This window comes from Phyllostomus hastatus, unplaced genomic scaffold (assembly GCF_019186645.2).
Source record: "Phyllostomus hastatus isolate PE091 unplaced genomic scaffold, TTU_PhHast_1.1 phas_scaffold_585, whole genome shotgun sequence".
Lineage (NCBI taxonomy): Eukaryota > Metazoa > Chordata > Mammalia > Chiroptera > Phyllostomidae > Phyllostomus > Phyllostomus hastatus.
Window position 1 is genome coordinate 27,136,173 of NW_025334037.1, and position 8,466 is coordinate 27,144,638.

The 8,466-nt window shown below is 55.5% G+C and overlaps 1 non-coding gene across 1 annotated transcript; it reads right to left on the reverse strand.

Annotated features, from left to right (window-relative positions):
• Positions 1 to 3,292: 3,292 nt before the first annotated feature.
• On the reverse strand, positions 3,293 to 3,399 carry LOC123810246. The gene has a single exon (XR_006784210.1). It is a non-coding gene; the product is annotated as a U6 spliceosomal RNA (small nuclear RNA).
• Positions 3,400 to 8,466: the final 5,067 nt, after the last annotated feature.

An 8,466-nucleotide genomic window follows, 5' to 3' on the forward strand; every position in this document is an offset into this window, starting at 1 on the left:
CAGCTAAGTCCAAGCCCAGGCCGAGTCCCTGCTTGGCCAGGTTGTGTTTCTGCTCAAGACTCTAGTCACCCCACGCTCCTCTGACACGAGACCCGCTGAGGGACCCACGGCTCTGCTCGAGGGCGTACACCAGACTGAGCCTGAGCAGGGGACAGGTGGGGGCCTCGAGCCCAGCCTTAGCCCCTGCCCTAACTGGTCAGTGAGTCTCTGGCTGAATTACAGGGGTTCAACGCTCAAAATATCAGATTCTCAGAATCGTCTACCAAAGTGTCCCCGACTCAGGGTTCCAGTCTGTCCCCAGCAGGGCTCTGACTTTGCTCAGGGGATCGCGCCCTCAGGCTCCTTAGCAGCCCCGCTGCCCCTCCAGTTCCATCCTGAGTCTGATTTTCAGCACAAGGTACCCAGTGCCACCCTGGTACAGGAGGACCAGGCAGGATTTGGGGCTTCTTGGCATGTCCAGAATTGATGCTTGATTGACCTGAGCCTGAAACTTTCTTTGTTTGAAGTTTCCACACCAGTTAACGGAGGCCAGCCAACCCCACGGCCCTTATAGTGATCATTGCCCCGTGCCCTTCACGTGCCAGAGCTGCCATATAACCTCAGGATCCACCTTCCACCCGCACCCCATCCTAATGCCCCACAGGTGACAGTCTTAATAACTGATGCTCAGTGTGCCAGAGGTCAGTCACCACACGCCTCGCCCCCCCACTACAACACAGTCCCCACTGCATCTCACCAAGTGACCCAGCCCCACCGGCCACCCTGCAAGGTGGCTCTCACGGCCATTCTAGTGCTGACCCTCTTAGCCCAGGGTCCCCTCAAAGCAGAACCCATTGCAAGAACGTGTGTGCAGGCAGTTTATTTTGGAGGTGATTCTAGCGAGCAGAAACGAGGGACAAACAGGAATGGAAAAAAAAAGCCAAAAACCCAACAGAGCATCGTCAGGTCACTGCTGTGAGTGACCGAGTCCCAGAGCTGCCGGGACCTTCTGAGCCGCGTCTAGAAGGGCCCTCGGGCTCGTCGGCCAGATGGCAGGCTGGCGGGAGCATTCCGCCGTCAGTTCCCAGGCCCCACGGGTTGGGGCTGGCCCGGCGGAAGCCAGCTTCCTCCCACATGTCTCCGTGCCGAGCGCGAGCCCCAGGGCAGAGAAGGAAACACGCCCCGTGCTCCCAAGAAGCCAGAGGCTGTCCATGCAGAGCGAGATGGGGCCCGCGTGGAACTGTTCATCACAGCATGGCTGGAGACCGCGGAGCCGCTGAGCACTCGGGAGGCTGTGAACACGGACTCTCGAGTCAGGCAGTCCGGGCTCCAATCCTTGGCCATGCTTCATTTTCCTCCACTTTTCACAGGGAGAGCAGTAAGAGGAAAATCCTTGATTGGGTGGTTAGGAGCTAAATGAGAAAATCCACATTGCCTGGCACTGTATAAACCTTTCATAAGAGTAACTTCTCATACCCCCATTTTATGGTTGAGGAAATTGAGATGTAATTTCTGAGGGATGGAGAGAGAGGGGAGGAAGAGGGCGGGAGAGGCTTCATTTAGAATCAGCTCAGACCTCCAGGGAAACGTCAGTTTGCAACTCCCAGAAAGACCTGGTATTTCCAGGCGGAGTCCCTCACCCTCTCCACGTTTCTACGCCCACTTTTCCTCTCACTTGAGGGGCCCCAGGAAGAGAAGCAGAAGCTCTTTCTTCCCCTAAACATGTGTCCATGCTTTCTTGCTCCTGCCAAAGGGTCCGGAGCTTCCTCGTGATGTCACAACTAGTTGCTATGGAGACCAGGTTGCTGTGAATGTCAGCCTGGGTCCGTGAGGAGTGCAGTGATTAGCATCCCAGCTGGGCCCAGGGTGAGAGGAAATGAGGCACCCCGGGAGGTCTCATAAACACCTCTCCCTGCGCCCCAAACACAGACCCACATAACGGAGCCGCCAGCCACACATACACATCCCACACAGTCCCCTGGCCCAGCCTGCCGGGCTGAGATCCGGCCACACATGTTTGAGGATGAACAACCCGGACAGCCAGGAGCAGGGCGGCCATAGTCGACGTCAGCCTTGCTGCCCTTCCACTCCCTCTGGGAGAGAGGTGCTGTTCACAGGTGGCGGTGGCACCCTGAGCGTCTCCATAGCAACACTGAGGTCAGGCCTCACTGGGGTAACCTCAGTCTGGGGCCACCCGCTTCAGGCTGGGCTGTCATCACCAACAGGAGGAATGGAAAAGCTATGAGACATCTCTCCAGGAAAAAAACAGATCTGCCCTCCTAGAGTGAGGGCCCTGGTTGCGTCCCTCCCAGGCCTCCTCTGGCTGAAAGAAGGAGAAGGCTGTGGCCTGAGGCTTGGTTTTCCACTGGGCACAGCGGGAGCCACAGAACGTAGCTTTCTGGCCTCTGAAAACAGCAGACTGGCTCTGTCACCCGCCGCCAGGCATTGGTTCCGAGCAGGGAGCTCCGACCCTCTGACCCTGGGCTTGGGGAATGTCTTCCAAAGAGACAGGCAGAGGCAGGGGAGCCCCTCTGGCCTTCTCTGGACCCCAGGGGGACCCTCCCTTGAGCCCTGGCTGGGCCCTGCACCCTCCCAGGACAGCCTTTGTCTGCCCCTGCTACTGGTCCACCGGCTGCCTGCCCGCCTCCTCCTGGGCCAGGCCCTTCTGTTCAGGTGCTGGCTGGAGCATCGGCTTGTTTGGGAAGACTCTTTGGCGGGACCCTCACCTTTCTCTGCTAGACCACCTAAGGAAATAGTTACTCTTCACCTTGACCCCAGAGCCGGGGCCCTTCATTGGGCTGATGGGCAGTCTGGGAAGAGGGAGAGAAGCCACAGGCTGTGGTGGAGGCAAAGCCCGCCGCTACCCCTTTCCCGGAGAATGGTGCTGGCAGGTCCTCTCCCTGGGACTCTTGTTTGCTCGGGGCTGCTGTGAGGATCAAATGGCTCCATCGCTGTTCACACCCTTCTTCCCCTGCCTGGGCCCCCATGCCACCTCCTGTCCCAGAGGCCCTGTACCTGTGCTCTGCACACCTGTTGTGTCCCCTGTTGCTTCACCTGGGCCCCCGAGGCGGTGGTTTTCCTACACTTGGCTTTTGCCGGCTCAGCGAATGTGCCTCTCGCCAGTCCTGATCCTTTTCCCCCCGGCCCTTCCAGCGAGGAGGACCCCCAAAGCCCATGCCTGGCCTGCTCTGTGGGAGGGTCTGTGATGGGCGCTTTGCAGCCATGGTTCTTTTAAAGATTTTATTTATTTACTTTTTAAAAGATTTTTAAAAATTATTTTACTGTTCAATTACAGTTGTCTGCATTTATCCCCCAAAATACGGAACACTCCACGAATTTGCATGTCATCCTTGTGCAGGGGCCGTGCTAGTCTTCTGTGTATCGTTCCAGTGTTAGTGTAGGTGCTGCCGAAGCGAGCACTACAGCTTTTATTTATTCTCAGAGAGAGGGGAAGGGAGGGAGAGAAACCTCAGCCGGCTGCCTCCTGCACACGCCCCCGGCCAGGGACCAGGTCTGCAGCCCAGGTGTGTGCCCTGACCAGGAATCAATCTGGCGGACTTTTGCTTTGTGGGGCAATGTCAACCAACTGAACCCACTGGTCAGGGCACACAGCCGTTATTTATGGAATTCTCACCACGAACCTGTAGGAGAAGTAGCACTAGTCCCATTTCAGGGATTTTTTTTTAAAATAGAGACTTACAGAAGTAAAATGATGTACCCAAGGTCACCCAGTAACCACAGCAGCCCTTTAGGAAGCATTTCCCTGTGTTGAAATGCACACTACAATATCCTGCCCACATTGTCTCAGTATGGAGTATGGAAGTTAGTTAAAAGCATGGACTCTAGGGCCAGCCTTCCTGGGTTTGATTCCTGCCTTTTAAAAGCTGTGTGTAATGTTATGTGTTAATTTTATTTCCATTTTTTAAAAAGCTGTGTTACCTTGGGTAAGTTACTTAACCTCTCTGTGCCTCAGAGTCTTCATCTGTAAAATAAGATAGTCACAATGCTTCCCTCATCAGGTTCTTATTAGGATTAAATTAAGAATAAATAGTTTACAGAACTACCAGCAACAAAGTAAGTGCTATATAAGTAATATTCTCTGAAGATAAAAAGAAAGACAGGGGAGGTAGAGCTGGGGGTGGAGAAAGCCTCAAATCATTTTTGGGTAGAGTTCTACTGTTGGTTGCACCGTAGTGGGTAAACGGACTCAGAGAGGTCAGTGAACGTACCTAAGGTCACACAGCTGTGCGTGGCAGGGCTGGGACTTAGCCCAGGGTCCTGGGACCCGAAGCTGTGCTGGTTCTGCCCTGCCAGTCCCCCTGCTGGAGGGGACAGCAGAGATCCTGCTGGGTGTCTAAACAAAATACGGTCCACGGGGACTCAGAACCAGAGGGAGGGCTGCCCGCTGACCCAGGAGTGACCCAGGAACTTGGCTGGGGCAGGAAAACTCAGCGGCAGCTAGTGGGGGAGGGAGGGACAGGGGGCCTGGCAGAGGCCGACCAGGACGCTGGCATCCCAGGTTCCCGCTCCAGCTGAGTCCAAGGCAGGGGCCTGTTGTGAGTCGACGGGACTGCTGACAGAGCTGGGCTCCACGCCACCTCCCAAAGCCCCACACTTCTTGACTAGATTAAGCTTGAGCCCTTGTAAATCTGTGAATTGACTGCAGTTACTGTGGCAAAGCTCTCAGAGTTAGGAGCTGCTGTGTTTGCTCATTTCCTCCTCAAGACAGCCTGTGAGGGCAGAGGGACGCGGCTGCTCTCAGCTGCTCCCTGACCCGAGTCCCCAGCTCGGCCTCCCGCCAGCTGAGCGATCTTGGACAAATCACTGTCCCTCTCTGAGCTTCAGCTTCCTCCTCTGTGAAACGGGGCGACGATAGCATCTGAGCCTTTCCTGCTGTTTTAGGAGGGTCCCGGGCTATTGCATTATATAGTATGGATTCGTTTCCCACCTGCCACAGAGAATGTTCCATCAAAGGAGATATTATTTCCAACTCTGTGACCTCAGACGAGGAACTTGATGTACCTGGGCCCATGCCATGGGTTAATGATGTGACACTGAGAGCACAGTGCCTATGCAGGGGAGGAGTGGCCGTACGTGGAAGCCCCATCCCGCCCGCTCGATGCCCGGGAACCGCAGCAGACCCTCAGTCAGCAGAGAGCATGCAGACCCTCAGTCAGCAGAGAGCATGCAGACCCTCAGTCAGCAGAGAGCATGCAGAAGAACGTGCCTGCCCAGGACGGGCAGGCATCTTTGTGGTTATCTTCGAGTGAAGAACCAGGGGCCCAAAAATGTCTCTGCTGCTCCCTCAGAGTCTCTCGGAACCAGAAACCAGGTCTTAAGCAATAATTATGGGGCAGACAGCCAGCAGGAATACAGGGTCCAGCACAAGTAAAGCCTGCTGGAGTGCGGTTGGTTGGGTGATAATATGGGTGTAATAATCTGTCATTTTAATGTGAACATTTCACCTAAAATGGCATATGGTATGCTTGAGTGTGATATTGTTATGTTACTGAATTACACACTCATGATTTTGTGATAAAATATTTTATAATCGAAAAGGGGCATTATTTATGCTGGCCCCTGTATAATCTGGTTTTCGCCTTGTCCTTCCTGCAAAATCGCTGTGGAAATGACAGCCAGTCTCCTCGCAGTTGAAGGGAACTAAGAGAAAGGGGCTCAGGCCAAGCCAGAAGGGACTGTGTTGACCGCAGCGACCTGCTGAGGCCAGCATGGTGGTGGCAGCAAGGCAGAGCAGCTAAGCATGACCCCAAGGGAGCGATGGGACCCGGCAGGACGTTCCCACAGCACACCGCCCCATTCTCACCTCTCAGTCGTGTGCCCACACACGCACCTGCACCCCTCACACGCATGCCTGAAGATGGTCACATGACTCCATCCCGGTGCCCCTTCCGTTCTCTAGCGTCACCCACACTGCAAGGCCTCGCGAGTTCTCTCTCTGGAGCGCCCTGACGGCCAAGGAGGACAAAGGTCTCCCTGGGGTGGTCTGAGGCCTCAGCACGAAGCAGCCCCCACCCCCAACCCAGGAGCGCAGCCTCCACGGGTGACAATGTGGGCGGAGCTTCACCTGCATCATCTCATTTAATTGCAAGGCCAGGAAATGCTTTTGCAGACTTGTGTTTGAGCGTAAAACTTCAGGACCATGTTAGCCCTTGATAAAGCTGAGCTGCTTTTAATTTGACACAAGACCGAGGCATTTGTAGTCATCGGAGTTCCCTTCAGGGACCAGGCCCATCGAGGTGTCCTGGTTGGGGGGAGGAGGGCAATGGGGGCGGTGGCAGCAGTAGGCGGGTGCCAGAGGGGACATTCAGGCAACAGAAGGCGATACAAGGGGAACGTGGAGTGTGTGAGGAGTGGGGAGCCAGGAGTGCGTGGAGGGCAGGATCTAGGGGAGAAGAGACTGAAGCCAGTGAGGCTGGGGGCTGCTTCCAGAAGGAGGAGGTGGGGAGGACAAGAGAGAAGGAACCCCCAAGAGCAGCAATGTCAGCGGGGTCGTGGAGGGAAAGGAGATACACACACTGCATGATGCGCCACCCCCTGCAGAAGCCTCGGACATCTGCAGAGAACTTCGAGGTGAGTCCGAGTACCCGGGCGCTGGTCCCCGGGGCACAGTGCCTTCAGCCTCCAGCCTCTCTGTCCCACTAGACGGCCACAGTCCCAGCGGAGGGAGGGATGTGTGCCTTCATCCCTGGGCCCGGCCACAGCCCAGAGTCTTACCGTCAGCATCACCAATAGGCTGGGACCCCCACAGCAGCCTGTGCTTGGCTGAGCTCCGTGTGGGTGGGTTTGGAGGTTTTTACTCTTTGTTTTCTAAGTTGGTTTTATTTAACAAGGTGGTGGCTCAGGTTCAAACCCAGCCCTCCCCATTGGCCCCAGCCCCCTTTGGCTGGCCCAACTAAGGTGATGGCGTCATCGGAGGTGATGGGGGGCTTCTGGCCTGGCCACTGGATTTTTGCCTGCTGGAAGGGAGGCCAGGCTGTTGAGAAGATGGGGGGGCGAATGGAGCCCCCTTCTCTCAGCAGTCTGTCCCACTCCGGGCTGCCCCGAGAGTCCCGGGCATTTGAGCCCAGGAGGGGAGGAGAATCAACACTGCAGCCTGGGTCTGTCCAGTCCAGGAAAAGATAGTAAAAGCCGCCACAGCTGATGCTTCCAGGACCAGAGGCACCAGTTTGAGATTCTGGAAGCTGCTTTTCTCCGTTTGGGCAGGAATGCACCCATGCAAACACAGAGTCAAGGGCGAGGGAGAAGTGTTTGCAGGTCATCGCCAGGGGCCTCCTCCACCTGGTCTGGGCTGCCGCATCAGACTGTTCTTTGGGCAGAAGAGGCAGGTGGCAGCCCTGAGGGCCCCAGAGTTTGGCGGACTTTCAGAGATGGCAGACAATGTGCCCCCAGGAGCTTCAGGAAGGCACCTGGGGAAGCAGAGCATCCTTGGCCCAGCTTCGTTGTGAGTCACAGGATTAGCTGACGGAGGGCACGGAGCAAGGGGGGTGGGGGGATGGGGGGGAGGCGGGGCCAGGGAAGACTGGCCTTGGGTGGGGAGAGAAGAGAACAGAAGGGGTGTGTGTGAGGCCAGAGCCCGGAGGCCTGACAAGTCCCTCAGAAGGTGGAGAGAGAGGGTTTACAGGGTCCATGCTCCTCACAAAATCGACTCCACCCCACCGGCCCCAGCCTGATCACCGACGCACTGGGGCTCTGGGAGATTGGGCATGGGAGCCATAGGGCCCTGGAGGTGTGTGGGGTGACCTTCCTCACTACAGGGGCCAGGAAACTCCAACAATAAAGCAGCTATTGTTTACTGAGCACTTACAAGGTGCGAAGTGCTGGCCACGCCCTTAGCATAGACAATAATATGGCACTTACTGTGTGCTGGGTGCTCTTCTGAGTAACTCCCTTGTATTCACTCATGCGGGCCTCACACACCCGGGGAGGGAATGGAGGCACAGAGAGGTTAAGTGACTAGTCCAGGGTCACCCAGGATTGGGACCCCAGAGGCCATACTCCTGACCCCTAGTGCAGCCTCTCAGGACACCGAGTCATTCTTCATTATGACAGTGTGGCAGATAAAATCGTCCCCCTTATTTGCGCGGATACATTCTTCCAAGACCCGCTGCGGATGCCTGAAATCCTGGATGATATAGAACCTTGTATATACTATATTTTTCCTATGCATACCTACCTCTGATAGAGTTTCATTTATAAGTTACGCCATTGCACAGGCAAATTTGTTCTTACTATAGGTCTCAGCAACTTCAGCGTACGATTTTTTTCCTTCCCTTCTTAAATCAACAACTTTCACATTTTCACTTAAAAGAAGCACTTCAGCACTTCTCTCTCTGGATATCCGAATTGTCAGCCTCACTGCTCTTGCCCTTTGGGGGCACTATTAAGTAAAGTAACAGTTACTTGGCCAAAAGCGCCACTACATGGGGATGTCAGTCTGGTGACTGAGGTGGCTTCTAAGTGACTGAG